At 38.0% G+C, this 15,054-nt stretch overlaps 1 protein-coding gene across 8 annotated transcripts in view; it reads right to left on the minus strand.

Moving 5' to 3' along the window:
• The window catches only part of NBEA (neurobeachin), a 629,474-nt gene that overhangs the window by 240,426 nt on the left and 373,994 nt on the right, over positions 1–15,054 (minus strand). The window lies entirely within an intron of this gene.

Raw genomic sequence — 15,054 nt, forward strand, 5'->3', positions numbered from 1 at the left:
TAATAACTATTAATAATGATGTATAACTGGAAATACATTTTTTCAAGTTATATAAATTCACAGACTGCTTACACAATAAATTTTAAAAGCTTTGCACATTTTCTTTTTATAAGGATGAAATATTTTCTCTATTCAATTCATCAAGAACATGAATGGCATTACATACTATAAACTATGGTAAATTTAACTCTTTTAAATTAATAACTAATACAATGAAATCTTTATTTCTTTGGTCTCATTGGAAAATTAAGATAACTTTTGAGATATTTATGTTTTACAACTGTGTTTATATACATATGTTTCCTCTACAAATGAACAAAACTTAAAATAGTAACATTCTCATATTTTAGGCATTATAACATTCAGCTCTGCTTTCTTTACAATGTTCTTCCTTCTACTGAAAACATTAATCACTGGGAGTTTAGTAACAAATGCAGCATCAAATTACAAGTATTAATGGCACAGTTTGCATTCTTTTACACTGTTTTTAACAAGGCTTGTAAATCACAGGATAGACCTCACTACAAATAGTTCGCAATTTAATGACCATGGTTTCTTAGTACACTGAATTAAGAACTATAAAATATTGCCCACTTGGATTTGGTGGAAGAATGATTAAAATAATGTGCTGAAATATTCATTGAAATAATTCCCTACTGCCCACAGCAACATGAGAAAAGTGCAATTTTATCCATTATTAATAATACTGAATTAGAGCTGTAAAAAAATGCCAGTATGTGGTAACTGTCTTGGTAAATTATTATTCTAACGCTAACAGAGTCCTTGGATGATTTTACAGCTTTCAGTTAATATAAACCATTAACAGCCATGGCCATCATTGGTAACACTGTCTAAACTATGTTACACTTTAAACAATATTAAAAATCTACGAGATATTTCAGAAACTACTGAAATATGTTCGTTGTATACCAATGGAACATTTCATGGTATCATTTTTGTTTTCAATTTAATTTTAATAAACATTAGTGATAAATGCTACTGCTTGAGAAGTCTGTTTTTCTCTGTATAGTATCTGGAATAATCTGGAATAATATACTCAAAAGATAATATTCTAATTTTCTTGAGCAGCACTATTCATAAAAACATATAAAATGCTTTCATAGAAGATTTGATTTCAGTTTTTATTTTGATATTTTACTGTAGAAGAACACTGTGTTTGATTAAGATGGAAACTATATATTTTGCTCATCATTATCTCTCTAGCACAACGTCTGGCATATACTATGTTTTTAATAAATATTCAATGAATTAATTAAAACAATTTTTTTTTACTTTGAAAATCTACAGAGAAGTATAGTCATTGAGAACAATAATTTACTTTTGAAAAAATTTTAGATTTTATGGCTATTTAATTTTGTTTTCTATAACTTAATTGTAAAAGAATATATCAATATAAGGGATATACAAAAAGAACATTAAAATTATAATCATTTAAAGTGTAATTTAATATACTTGTTTTTCTAAACATTATAATTATAATTTTATTTTTCTGTCAAAATAATGATTACCTGGTGATTAATTATTATGAGTAGCGTACCTGTCATTAATTTAAAATAGGATAATTTCTATCCCTACAAATACAGATTAATCCTAGTAGTTTAAAGAAGAAAATGCTAAAATCTTGCTATAATGATTTTCCTTAAAAGTATGTTAAAATTAAGTAACTGAATTCACTAGGAGAGACCTGAGATCTAATGTTTTCTCAAATTTCTGACCACAGACATACTTTCTTCTATTCCTCCCATTAAGAACAACTTAAAAAAAACTTATACGCTACATACAAAACAAACATAACAAAACTCTGAAATGTGGGGAGCGGAAGGCAGACTGGCTAAGGGCCACAGGGCCCAAGGAACAACAAAGTGGTGAGTCCCTGGGTTATCTTTTTGTCTCATATACCCTAGATTTGGAGGCAAAGAAGCTAGCAACCCAGATAGGCCAACGGGTACAGACAAAAAAAAAAAGCCCCAAGAAAAGCATGTTTCTCTAGCTGGAAGACCAGGAAAAGGGCATCCTAGGAAGACAGGAAACTTTTAGACAATTATTTGCTCCAGCCAAACACCAGAGAAAAACTATGCCTCTCATTCCCCCCACACACACTAGCAAAGGATGAGTGGGGAGCCTAGATCTGAAGCCTCATGATGGTGTAATGAGGCGCCCTAACATCCAAACTGGGGTGGTATCAGAGAAGGTCATATAGGGAGCCAGGACTTTCATCTCTGCTGGCTGATGACAAGGTATCCCACCCTCAAGGAGTCACTCGAGACCATATGGAGAGCCTGGATTCCCACACCCTGTGGTCATTAATGAGGCATCCTTCTCTCTTCCCACTGGGGTGGTTCCGGAGGAGACACAGTAGAGAGTCAGGACTTTTACTACTAACCAACAGCAACGAGGCCACCCCCATCAGTGGATACCACGTGCGGAGCTGGAACTCCCACCCCTGCCAAGCCATCATGAGGAGACACCCACTCCCTGGATGTCAGCGGAAGGGAAGTGAGGAACCTAGATTTCTATCTCCACCAGGCAGTGAAGAGGCAGTGCGCCCCACCTGTCCTGGTGGAGTAATGTCAGAGAAAAGTCAACTAAAATAGAAGATTTAAATGAGATAAAAATATCTCAGAAAATTAAAAAAAAAAAAAAAATCCAGGTTTCGATCTCAAAATTACTTGTCATACCAGGAACCATGACAGCATATTTCACATTCAAAGCTATGGTGGCCAGAGGAAGTGTAAAAGTTTTGTTATGTGCTAAAAGAACTGTCAACCCAGAATCCTATAACGAGTGAAAATATCCTTTAGGAATAAAGGAGAAATGAAAATATTTTCATATGATTAAAAAGATTTGTCAGCCTCAGAGCTAGTCTAAAAAAATGGCTAATAGCAATCATGTAAACATAAGAGAAGCAATAAAAAAAGGAACATTGGAACATCAGGAAGGAAGAAAGGACCTAAGCAAAGTATAAGTAAATATAATAGGATTTCCTCTTCCTCTTGAGTTTTGTTAATTATGTTTTGCTGTTGAAGCAAAAATTATAACACTGTCTGATGTGGTTCTAATTGTGGGTAGAGGTAATAGTCAAGACAAATATAAATGAGGGAGGGTAAAGGAATGTAAAGGAGGTAAAGTTTCTATACTTCACTTGGGCTGGTAAAATGACACCACCAGTAGACTGTGATGAGCTATGTAGATATGATGTAATAATTAGAGCAACCACTAAAAAAGCTATGCAAAGACATGTGCAAAAAATCACTATAGCTAATTAACTAACAGAAAGAGAAATCTGATACACTTACAACTGTATCAAAAAGAATACCTAGGAGTAAAGAGGCGAAAGCCCTGTGCAATGAAAACTAAGACACTGAAGAAAGAAATTGAAGAAGACATAAAAAAGTGGAAATATAGTCCTTGCTCATGGATTGAAAGAATTGATATTGTTAAAATGTACATGCTACCCAAAGCAATCTACAGATTCAATACAATCTCCATCAAAATTCCAATGGCATTTTTCACAGAAATAGAACGAAGAATCCTAAACTTTGTATGGAACCACAAAAGGCCCAAATAGACGAAGCAATTTTGGGAGAGAAGAGCAAAGCTGTGGCATCACGCTCCCTGATTTCAAACTATATTACACGGCTATAGTTATCAAGACAGTATGATATTGACATAAAAACAGACACACAACTTAATGAAACAGAATAGAGAGCCCAGAAATAAACCCACATATTTATGACATTTACGGCAAAGGAGCCAAGAATATACAATGGGGAAAGGAGAGTCTCTTCAAAAAATGGTGTTGGGGAAACTGAACAGTCACATGCAAAAGAATAAAACTAGATCAGTCTTACACCATACACGAAACTCAACTAAAAATGGGCCAAAGACTTTAAAACATAAGACCTGAAACCACAAAACTCTTAGAAGGAAACACAGGCAGTAAGCTCCTTGACATTTGTCTTGGCAATGATTTTTTTGGATTTGACACCAAAAGCAAAGGCAACAAAAATAAAATAAACAAGTGGGATTATATAAAACTAAAAAGCTTCTGCAGAGAAAAAAATCAGTAAAATGAAAAGACAACCTACCAAATGAGAAAAAAATATTAGCAAACAATATATCTGATAAACAATATAATATCCAAAATGTATAAAGAACTCATAAAACTCAAAAACAACAACAAAAACACCAAACAACCTGATTAAAAAGTGGGCAGAGGATCTGAATAGACCACAACAATGAAAAATTTTCATCTGTAGTTTCTAAAATCTAAAATCCATTATCCTCTCTCTTTTTTTTTTGAGGGAAGCAAGGATTGGGAAAATTTAGATATTTGTTCTCTGATTTGTTCTTCTAGTATTTCCCCCACTTTCTTTGTGGAAATTAACCTAGTATTACTGAGAGTCCAGTCTTTGATAATATTTGGGGTTTTCAATATTTGAACATACATAAACTCTTAAAAAAAAAAAAACTTTGTTTCTTTCAAACCATGCTTGCTTTTCTATTTATAGTTTAAAGATAGTGGAACTGAGTATAGATAAAATAACGATAGGTACTGAGAGTTGTGCTTTCAACTCTCAATAACATTAAACAGTATCATTCATTAAAATGGATACTCACGGGGAGGAGGGGCAAGATGGCGGAAGAGTAAGACGCGGAGATCACCTTCCTCCCCACAGATACATGAGAAATACATCTACACGTGGAACTGCTCCTACAGAACACCCACTGAACGCTGGCAGAAGACGTCAGACCTCCCAAAAGGCAAGAAAATCCCCACGTACTTGGGTAGGGCAAAAGAAAAAAGAAATAACAGAGACAAAAGAATAGGGACGGGACCTGCACCAGTGGGAGGGAGCTGTGAAGGAGGAAAGCTTTCCACACACTAGGAAGCCCCTTCGTGGGCAGAGACTGCGGGTAGCAGAGGGGGGAAGCTTCGGAGCCACGGAGGAGAGCGCAGCCACAGTGGTGCGGAGGGCAAAGCGGAGATTCCCGCACAGAGGAGCGGTGCCGACCAGCACTCACCAGCCCGAGAGGCTTGTCTGCTCAGCCGCCGGGGCGGGCGGGGCCTGGGAGCTGGGGCTCGGGCTTCGGTGCTAGCCGGGAGGGAGTCCGGGAAAAAGACTGCAGCTGCCAAAGAGGCAAGAGAATTTTTCTTGCCTCTTTGTTTCGCGGCGCGCAAGGAGAGGGGATTCAGAGCGCCGCCTAAACGAGCTCCAGAGACGGGCGCGAGCCGCGGCTATCAGCACGGATCCCACAGCAACAGGGACGCAGAGGGAAAAACGGAGAGATTCCCGCACAGAGGCTCGGCGCCGAGCAGCACTCACCAGCCCGAGAGGCTTGTCTGCTCACCCGCCGGGGCGGGCGGGGGCTGGGAGCTGAGGCGCGGGCTTCGGTCGGATCTCAGGGAGAGGACTGGGGTTGGCTGCGTGAACACAGCCTGAAGGGTCTAGCGCACCACAACTAGCCGGGAGGGTGCCCGAGAAAAAGTCTGCAGCTGCCGAAGAGGCAGGAGACTTTTTCTTGCCTCTTTGTTTCGCGGCGTGCAAGGAGAGGGGATTCAGAGCGCCACTTAAAGGAACTCCAGAGACGGGCGCGAGCCGCGGCTATCAGCACGGACCCCAGAGACGGGCATGAGACGCTAAGGCTGCTGCTGCCGCCACCAAACAGCCTGTGGGCGAGCACAGGTCATTCTCCACACCGCCCCTCCCGGGAGCCTGTGCAGCCCGCCACGGCCAGGCTCCCGTAATCCGGGGACAACTTCCCCGGGAGAGCGCACGGCGCGCCTCAGGCTGCTGCAACGTCACGCCGGCTTCTGCCGCCGCAGGCTCGCCCCGCCTCCTCCGTACCGCTCCCTCCCCCCCGGCCTGACTGAGCCGGAGCCCCCGAATCAGCTGCTCCTTTAACCCCGTTCTGTCTGGGCGGGGAACAGACGCCCTCAGGGGACCTACATGCAGAGGCGGGTCCAAATCCAAAGCTGAACCCCGGGAGCTGTACGAACAAAGAAGAGAAAGGGAAATCTCTCCCAGCAGCCTCAGAAGCAGCGGATTAAAGCTCCACAAACAACTTGATGTGCCTGCATCTGTTGAATACCTGAATAGACAACGAATCATCCCAAATTTAGGAGATGGACTTTGGGAGCAGGATATATTAATTTTTCCCCTTTTCCTTTTTTTTGTGAGTGTAGATGTGTATGCTTCTGGGTGAGATTTTGTCTGTATAGCTTCGCTCTCACCGTTAGTCCTAGGGTTAGGTCCGTCGGTTTTTTTTTTTTTTTTTGGCTTAAAAATTTTTTTTTTCCCTAATAAATGTTTTCTTAATAATTTTTTCCTTATTTTCTATTTTTAAAAAAATTTTTAATAAGTTTTTTCATATTTTTTATTTTAAAAAATTAAAAAATTTTTTTTCTTAATAAATTTTTTCTAAATAATTTTTTTCTTATTTTTAGTATAAAAAATTAATAAATCTATTTTTAAAAATTAAAAAAAAATCTTTTTCTTAATAAATTTACTCTTAATTTTTTTTTCTTATTTTTTATTATAATTGCTTTATTTTATTTTATTTTATCCTCTTTTTTTTTCTTTCTTTCCATTTTTTCTCCCTTTTATTCTGAGCCGTGTGGATGAAAGGCTCTTGGTGCTCCAGCCAGGCATCAGGGCTGTGCCTCTGAGGTGGGAGAGCCAACTTCAGGACACTGGTCCACAAGAGACCTCCCAGCTCCACGTAATACCAAACGGCGAAAATCTCTCACAGATCTCCATCTCAACATCAAGACCCAGCTTCACTCAACGACCAGCAAGCTACAGTGCTGGACACCCTATGCCAAACAACTAGCAAGAGAGGAACACAGCCCCATCCATTAACAGAGAGGCTGCCTAAAATCATAATAAGGCCACAGACACCCCAAAACACACCACCAGACGTGGACGAACCCACCAGAAAGACAACATCCAGCCTCATCCACCAGAACACAGGCACTAGTTCCCTCCACCAGGAAACCTACACAACCCACTGAACCAACCTTAGCCACTGGGGACAGATACCAAAAACAACAGGAACTACGAACCTGCAGCCTGTGAAAAGGAGACCCCAAACACAGTAAGATAAGCAAAATGAGAAGACAGAAAAACACACAGCAGATGAAGGAGCAGGGTCAAAACACACCAGACCTAACAAATGAAGAGGAAATAGGTAGTCTACCTGAAAAAGAATTCAGAATAATGATAGTAAGGATGATCCAAAGTCTTGGAAATAGAATAGACAAAATGCAAGAAACATTTAACAAGGACGTAGAAGAACTAAAGAGGAACCAAGAAACGATGACAAGCACAATAAATGAAATTAAAAATACTCTAGATGGGATCAATAGCAGAATAACTGAGGCAGAAGAACGGATAAGTGACCTGGAAGATAAAATGGTGGAAATAACTACTGCAGACCAGAATAAAGAAAAAAGAATGAAAAGAACTGAGGACAGTCTCAGAGACCTCTGGGACAACATTAAACGCACCAACATTCAAATTATAGGGGTCCCAGAAGAAGAAGAGAAAAAGAAAGGGACTGAGAAAATATTTGAAGAGATTATAGTTGAAAACTTCCCTAATATGGGAAAGGAAATAGTTAATCAAGTCCTGGAAGCACAGAGAGTCCCATACAGGATAAATCCAAGGAGAAACACACCAAGACACATATTAATCAAACTATCAAAAATTAAATATAAAGAAAACATATTAAAAGCAGCAAGGGAAAAACAACAGATAACACACAAGGGCATCCCCATAAGGTTAACAGCTGATCTTTCAGCAGAAATGCTGCAAGCCAGAAGGGAGTGGCAGGATATACTTAAAGTGATGAAGGAGAAAAACCTACAACCAAGATTACTCTACCCAGCAAGGATCTCATTCAGATTTGATGGAGAAATTAAAACCTTTACAGACAAGCAAAAGCTGAGAGAGTTCAGCACCACCAAACCAGCTTTACAACAAATGCTAAAGGAACTTCTCTAGGCAAGAAACACAAGAGAAGGAAAACACCTACAATAACAAACCCAAAACATTTAAGAAAATGGGAATAGGAACATACATATCGATAATTACCTTAAATGTAAATGGATTAAATGCTCCCACCAAAAGACACAGACTGGCTGAATGGATACAAAAACAAGACCCATATATATGCTGTCTACAAGAGACCCACTTCAGACCTAGAGACACATACAGACTGAAAGTGAGGGGATGGAAAAAGATATTCCATGCAAATGGAAATCAAAAGAAAGCTGGAGTAGCAATTCTCATATCAGACAAAATAGACTTTAAAATAAAGACAATTACAAGAGACAAAGACGGACACTATATAATGATCAAGGGATCGATCCAAGAGGAAGGTATAACAATTGTAAATATTTATGCACCCAACATAGGAGCACCTCAATACATAAGGCAAATACTAACAGCCATAAAAGGGGAAATCGACAGTAACACAATCATAGTAGGGGACTTTAACACCCCACTTTCACCAATGGACAGATCATCCAAAATGAAAATAAATAAGGAAACACAAGCTTTAAATGATACATTAAACAAGATGGACTTAATTGATATTTATAGGACATTCCACCCAAAAACAACAGAATACACATTTTTCTCAAGTGCTCATGGAACATTCTCCAGGATAGATCATATCTTGGGTCACAAATCAAGCCTTGGTAAATTTAAAAAAATTGAAATCGTATCAAGTATCTTTTCCGACCACAACGCTATGAGACTAGATATCAATTACAGGAAAAGATCTGTAAAAAATACAAACACATGGAGGCTACACAATACACTACTTAATAACGAAGTGATCACTGAAGAAATCAAAGGGGAAATCAAAAAATACCTAGAAACAAATGACAATGGAGACACGACGATCCAAAACCTATGGGATGCAGCAAAAGCAGTTCTAAGAGGGAAGTTTATAGCAATACAAGCCTACATCAAGAAACAGGAAACATCTCGAATAAACAACCTAACCTTGCACCTAAAGCAATTAGAGAAAGAAGAACAAAAAAACCCCAAAGCTAGCAGAAGGAAAGAAATCATAAAGATCAGATCAGAAATAAATGAAAAAGAAATGAAGGAAACAATAGCAAAAATCAATGAAACTAAAAGCTGGTTCTTTGAGAAGATAAACAAAATTGATAAACCATTAGCCAGACTCATCAAGAGAAAAAGGGAGAAGACTCAAATTAATAGAATTAGAAATGAAAAAGGAGAAGTAACCACTGACACTGCAGAAATACAAACGATCATAAGAGATTACTACAAGCAACTCTATGCTAATAAAATGGACAACCTGGAAGAAATGGACAGATTCTTAGAAATGCACAACCTGCCGAGACTGAACCAGGAAGAAATAGAAAATATGAACAGACCAATCACAAGCACTGAAATTGAAACTGTGATTAAAAATCTTCCAACACACAAAAGCCCAGGACCAGATGGCTTCACAGGCGAATTCTATCAAACATTTAGAGAAGAGCTAACACCTATCCTTCTCAAACTCTTCCAAAATATTGCAGAGGGAGGAACACTCCCCAACTCATTCTACGAGGCCACCATCACCCTGATACCAAAACCAGGCAAAGATGTCACAAAGAAAGAAAACTACAGGCCAATATCACTGATGAACATAGATGCAAAAATCCTCAACAAAATACTAGCAAACAGAATCCAACAGCACATTAAAAGGATCATACACCATGATCACGTGGGGTTTATTCCAGGAATGCAAGGATTCTTCAATATATGCAAATCAATCAACGTGATACATCATATTAACAAATTGAAGGAGAAAAACCATATGATCATCTCAATAGATGCAGAGAAAGCTTTCGACAAAATTCAACACCCATTTATGATAAAAGTCCTGCAGAAAGTAGGCATAGAGGGAACTTTCCTCAACATAATAAAGGCCGTATATGACAAACCCACAGCCAACATTGTCCTCAATGGTGAAAAACTGAAACCATTTCCACTAAGATCAGGAACAAGACAAGGTTGCCCACTCTCACCACTATTATTCAACATAGTTTTGGAAGTGTTAGCCACAGCAATCAGAGACGAAAAAGAAATAAAAGGAATCCAAATCGGAAAAGAAGAAGTAAAGCTGTCACTGTTTGCAGATGACATGATACTATACATAGAGAATCCAAAAGATGCTACCAGAAAACTACTAGAGCTAATCAATGAATTTGGTAAAGTAGCAGGATACAAAATTAATGCACAGAAATCTCTTGCATTCCTGTATACTAATGATGAAAAATCTGAAAGTGAAATTAAGAAAACACTCCCGTTTACCATTGCAACAAAAAGAATAAAATACCTAGGAATAAACCTACCTAAGGAGACAAAAGACCTGTATGCAGAAAATTATAGGACACTGATGAAAGAAATTAAAGATGATACAAATAGATGGAGAGATATACCATGTTCTTGGATTGGAAGAATAAACATTGTGAAAATGACTCTGCTACCCAAAGCAATCTACAGATTCAATGCAATCCCTATCAAACTACCACTGGCATTTTTCACAGAACTAGAACAAAAAATTTCACAATTTGTATGGAAACACAAAAGACCCCGAATAGCCAAAGCAATCTTGAGAACGAAAAATGGAGCTGGAGGAATCAGGCTCCCTGACTTCAGACTATATTACAAAGCTACAGTAATCAAGACAGTTTGGTACTGGCACAAAAACAGAAACATAGATCAATGGAACAGGATAGAAAGCCCAGAGATAAGCCCACGCACATATGGTCACCTTATCTTTGATAAAGGAGGCAAGCATATACAGTGGAGAAAAGACAGCCTCTTCAATAAGTGGTGCTGGGAAAATTGGACAGGTACATGTAAAAGTATGAAATTAGAACACTCCCTGACACCATACACAAAAATAAACTCAAAATGGATTAAAGACCTAAGTGTAAGGCCAGACACTATCAAACTCTTAGAGGAAAACATAGGCAGAACACTGTATGACATAAGTCACAGCAAGATCCTTTTTGACCCAGGTCCTAGAGAAATGGAAATAAAAACACAAATAAACAAATGGGACCTAATGAAACTTAAAAGCTTTTGCATAGCAAAGGAAACCATAAACAAGACCAAAAGACAACCCTCAGAATGGGAGAAAATATTTGCAAATGAAGCAACGGACAAAGGATTAATCTCCAAGATTTACAAGCAGCTCATGCAGCTCAATAACAAAAAAACCAACAACCCAATCCAAAAATGGGCAGAAGACCTAAATAGACATTTCTCCAAAGAAGAGATACAGATTGCCAACAGACACATGAAAGAATGCTCAACATCATTAATCATTAGAGAAATGCAAATCAAAACTACAATGAGGTATCATCTCACACCGGTCAGAATGGCCATCATCAAAAAATCTAGAAACAATAAATGCTGGAGAGGGTGTGGAGAAAAGGGAACACTCTTGCACTGTTGGTGGGAATGTAAATTGATACAGCCACTATGGAGAACAGTATGGAGGTTCCTTAAAAAACTAAAAATAGAACTACCATATGACCCAGCAATCCCACTACTGGGCATATACCCTGAGAAAACCATAATTCAGAAAGAGTCATGTACCAAAATATTCATTGCAGCTCTGTTTACAATAGCCAGGACATGGAAGCAACCTAGGTGTCCATCATCGGATGAATGGATAAAGAAGATGTGGCACATATATACAATGGAATATTACTCAGCCATAAAAAGAAATGAAATGGAGGTGTTTGTAATGAGGTGGATGGAGTTAGAGTCTGTCATACAGAGTGAAGTAAGTCAGAAAGAGAAAAACAAATACCGTATGCTAACACATATATATGGAATCTAAGGGAAAAAAAAAAAAAAAAAAAAAAGAGGTCATGAAGAACCTAGTGGCAAGATGGGAATAAAGACACAGACCTACTAGAGAATGGACTTGAGGATATGGGGAGGGGGAGGGGTGAGATGTGACAGGGTGAGAGAGTGTCATGGACATATATATACTACCAAATGTAAAATAGATAACTAGTGGGAAGCAGCCGCATAGCACAGGGAGATCAGCTCGGTGCTTTGTGACCACCTAGAGGGGTGGGATAGGGAGGGTGGGAGGGAGGGAGATGCAAGAGGGAAGAGATATGGCAACATATGTATATGTGTAACTGATTCACTTTGTTGTAAAGCAGAAGCTAGCACACCATTGTAAAGCAATTATACTTCAATAAAGATGTTTAAAAAAAAAAAAAATGGATACTCACTTATTTCCTTCTCTCCTTCCTTCAATGTTTCCATTCAGAAAGATATTTACTGACTACTTATCCTGTGTTAGGCAATGCTCTTGGTGCTGAAGATATAACAGCATAATATGTATAATAAGATATATTCCTTTCCTTTTATTCTCACTCACACGTTCTTCACTCTGCTTTCCCACTGAAATTTAATATATGTTATTGATCCTTTAACTAAATCGCTCCTCTACCACTCCACCTATTTAATATTTCAACATAATAAGATACACTTTGCCATATTCTTTTGTAATATGTGAGGCATTCCAGGAGAAAAGATAATAATAGAGACTACTCTAATAAGTTTTAACTCTAGATGTGATTGTTATTAATAATTTGTAAGCACAATAAAAAATTTTTACTCTGTGATATGCCTATTTCGGTCAGTATATTTTGAGTACTCTAAGAGGTTCTTTTAATACCCTAAGTTAGGTTGACAAGCACTTCTCTTCTTGAAGGAGGGCTAATTTAGATTTCCTGCACTTGGAGAGCATCCAGGTGGACACATACAGAAGCCACTGTGCCATCATCCCCATGGTTGTGCAGGTAGTCATGCTGCACTGAAATTCTGCTTGGATTTGCAAGTTTTTAGCGGTGATAATCTCATATGTGATACCTCTAATGATGTCACCTGGGAGGATGAATGTGATATCATATGTATTATTTCCCACTATTTATTTATTTTGGTCCTTACAGCTATGTTTTTGCCTTTCATGACGGAATTACAGAAACACTGAGTATCATATATACGTTTTGTTCAGGAGTGTGATTTTACAAGTATAGTACATAATTGCTAGAAAAGAGGAGGTAAAGAGCCAGTAACTAATGAAGGGAAGATTCCCAGTTAGGTTGTATTATGATAATTAATGTTACTACTGATGTAATGGTGTTCATTAATTAGAATTCGGTGTTATTTTAGCATAAATAGGGTTCAGGAAATCATAATTTTCCTCCATGAAATTTTTGATAGTTATATTTTAGACTTACGAGAATGCACTTAATTTTCTTAAAAGGGATCCCTCCTCCCCTCCCAGGAATCAGTCACCTTCATAAGCTGGAGGGAAAACTGAATTTACCTGGTAAAGCATAACTGAACTGTTAATTGGTTACTTGATATTTGATAACAAAAACTATCCAGTGGAATAGAGAAAAGAGTGAAAGGAACAAAGGAATATCTTGCTAAACATACACACAAAATTCAGTAAGAACTCGAATCTCTGCTTGGCTAAAGAACTGGTGGTGATCACTGAGGTCAAGACTTCTGTGCATGACTTCTAATCCTACCAAGAACGACCAAAAACACAAATGCTAAATGAGAGACTAATAGTTAAAAATTGTTATCCTCTCCTCCTCTGGACACACTGTAGATTACACTCTTCCATCTGTTTTGAAATAAGGCATGCCCATGTGACTTTCCTCAGCTAATAAAATGTGAAAGGTGAGTCACTTCCAGACAAAAGTTTTAAGAGCCGATGAAAATTTGTCATGTTCCCTTCCCTCCACTGTAGGAATGAAGAAAATAAGCATTGATGTGGAGTCTCCATCATTTTGCATCCCTGAGTGACTTCGAGGAGCAGAGCTTCCCCGTGGTTCCACGCGGAACATGTAGTATGAGTGAGAAATAAACTTTTCTTGTGTTGAACTTCTGAGATTTGAAGGTCCCATGTCACTGTAGTAAATCTAACCCCAGAGTTGAGTAAGTTCCTAGAATAATAATACTTACAGAAGGACCAATATTTACTGAGAGATTATTGTATTCCAGGTACCTTTCTAAGCATTGCACATGTATTAAGTCGTTTACTCTTCATAAATTCCCTTTAAGGTAAGTGAACTCATTTTACAAATTAAGAAATGGAGACACAGGAAGGCTAAGTGATGTGCCCAAGATTAAGCAACCAGTAGGTGGCAGAAGAAGTATCTGTCCTCAGGCTGGCTGACTTTCTAGCTCACGCCACACTGCCTCTAACTGTAAAGAGAGCAACCAAGGAAACAAAATATCTTGAGGATATTACACTTAAAGCACCAGCACAGCTGTTTCCCCGCTTCTTTATAACCAGAACTAATTACTCTGAATGAAAAATGATACTTGTGAAGTAGGTAGAATGCTCTGTGTATATTGCATATGTTCATTCCTTTAGTCAACAAATATTTATTGAACACCTAAGAGCCAGGGATAGGCTAAGTACTAGACATCCATAGATGAACAAACTGACTTGATTCGTGCCTTTGTGCAGCTTTCAGTCTATTTCATAATTTAAATAAATAAACTTATAGTTAATTTTTTGTGTTAAGAAGGAAACAGATGAGATACTCTAATAAAAATGGGGAACCAACTTACTGCATAAGTGAATGTACAAGTAAACAAGTGTGAGTATGCTAATGAAACATGATTACAAAGTATGTTGGCAAAACAAACTCTGTATTTATTGGCACTCTTAGCTCTCCTTCATAAGAAAAATCATCAGCCTTTTATTAACATGTCTTGTGGGCTATTTAGTCAATTCCTAGTAACATATATTACCTCAATGCTGTAAGTGTGTGTGTGTGTGTGTGTGTATGTACACGCACTCTCATCTAAAAGATATATCTACACATATACATTTGACATATGTCTTAAGCCATTAATACTGTTCTGACTCTCTTATGTATTACTAAGCACTTCTTCCAGTCTCCTTTCTCTGACACACTTACATCCTCTCTGACCTAAGGTCGTGTAT

This window comes from Eubalaena glacialis, chromosome 16 (genome assembly GCF_028564815.1).
Source record: "Eubalaena glacialis isolate mEubGla1 chromosome 16, mEubGla1.1.hap2.+ XY, whole genome shotgun sequence".
NCBI classification, from domain to species: domain Eukaryota; kingdom Metazoa; phylum Chordata; class Mammalia; order Artiodactyla; family Balaenidae; genus Eubalaena; species Eubalaena glacialis.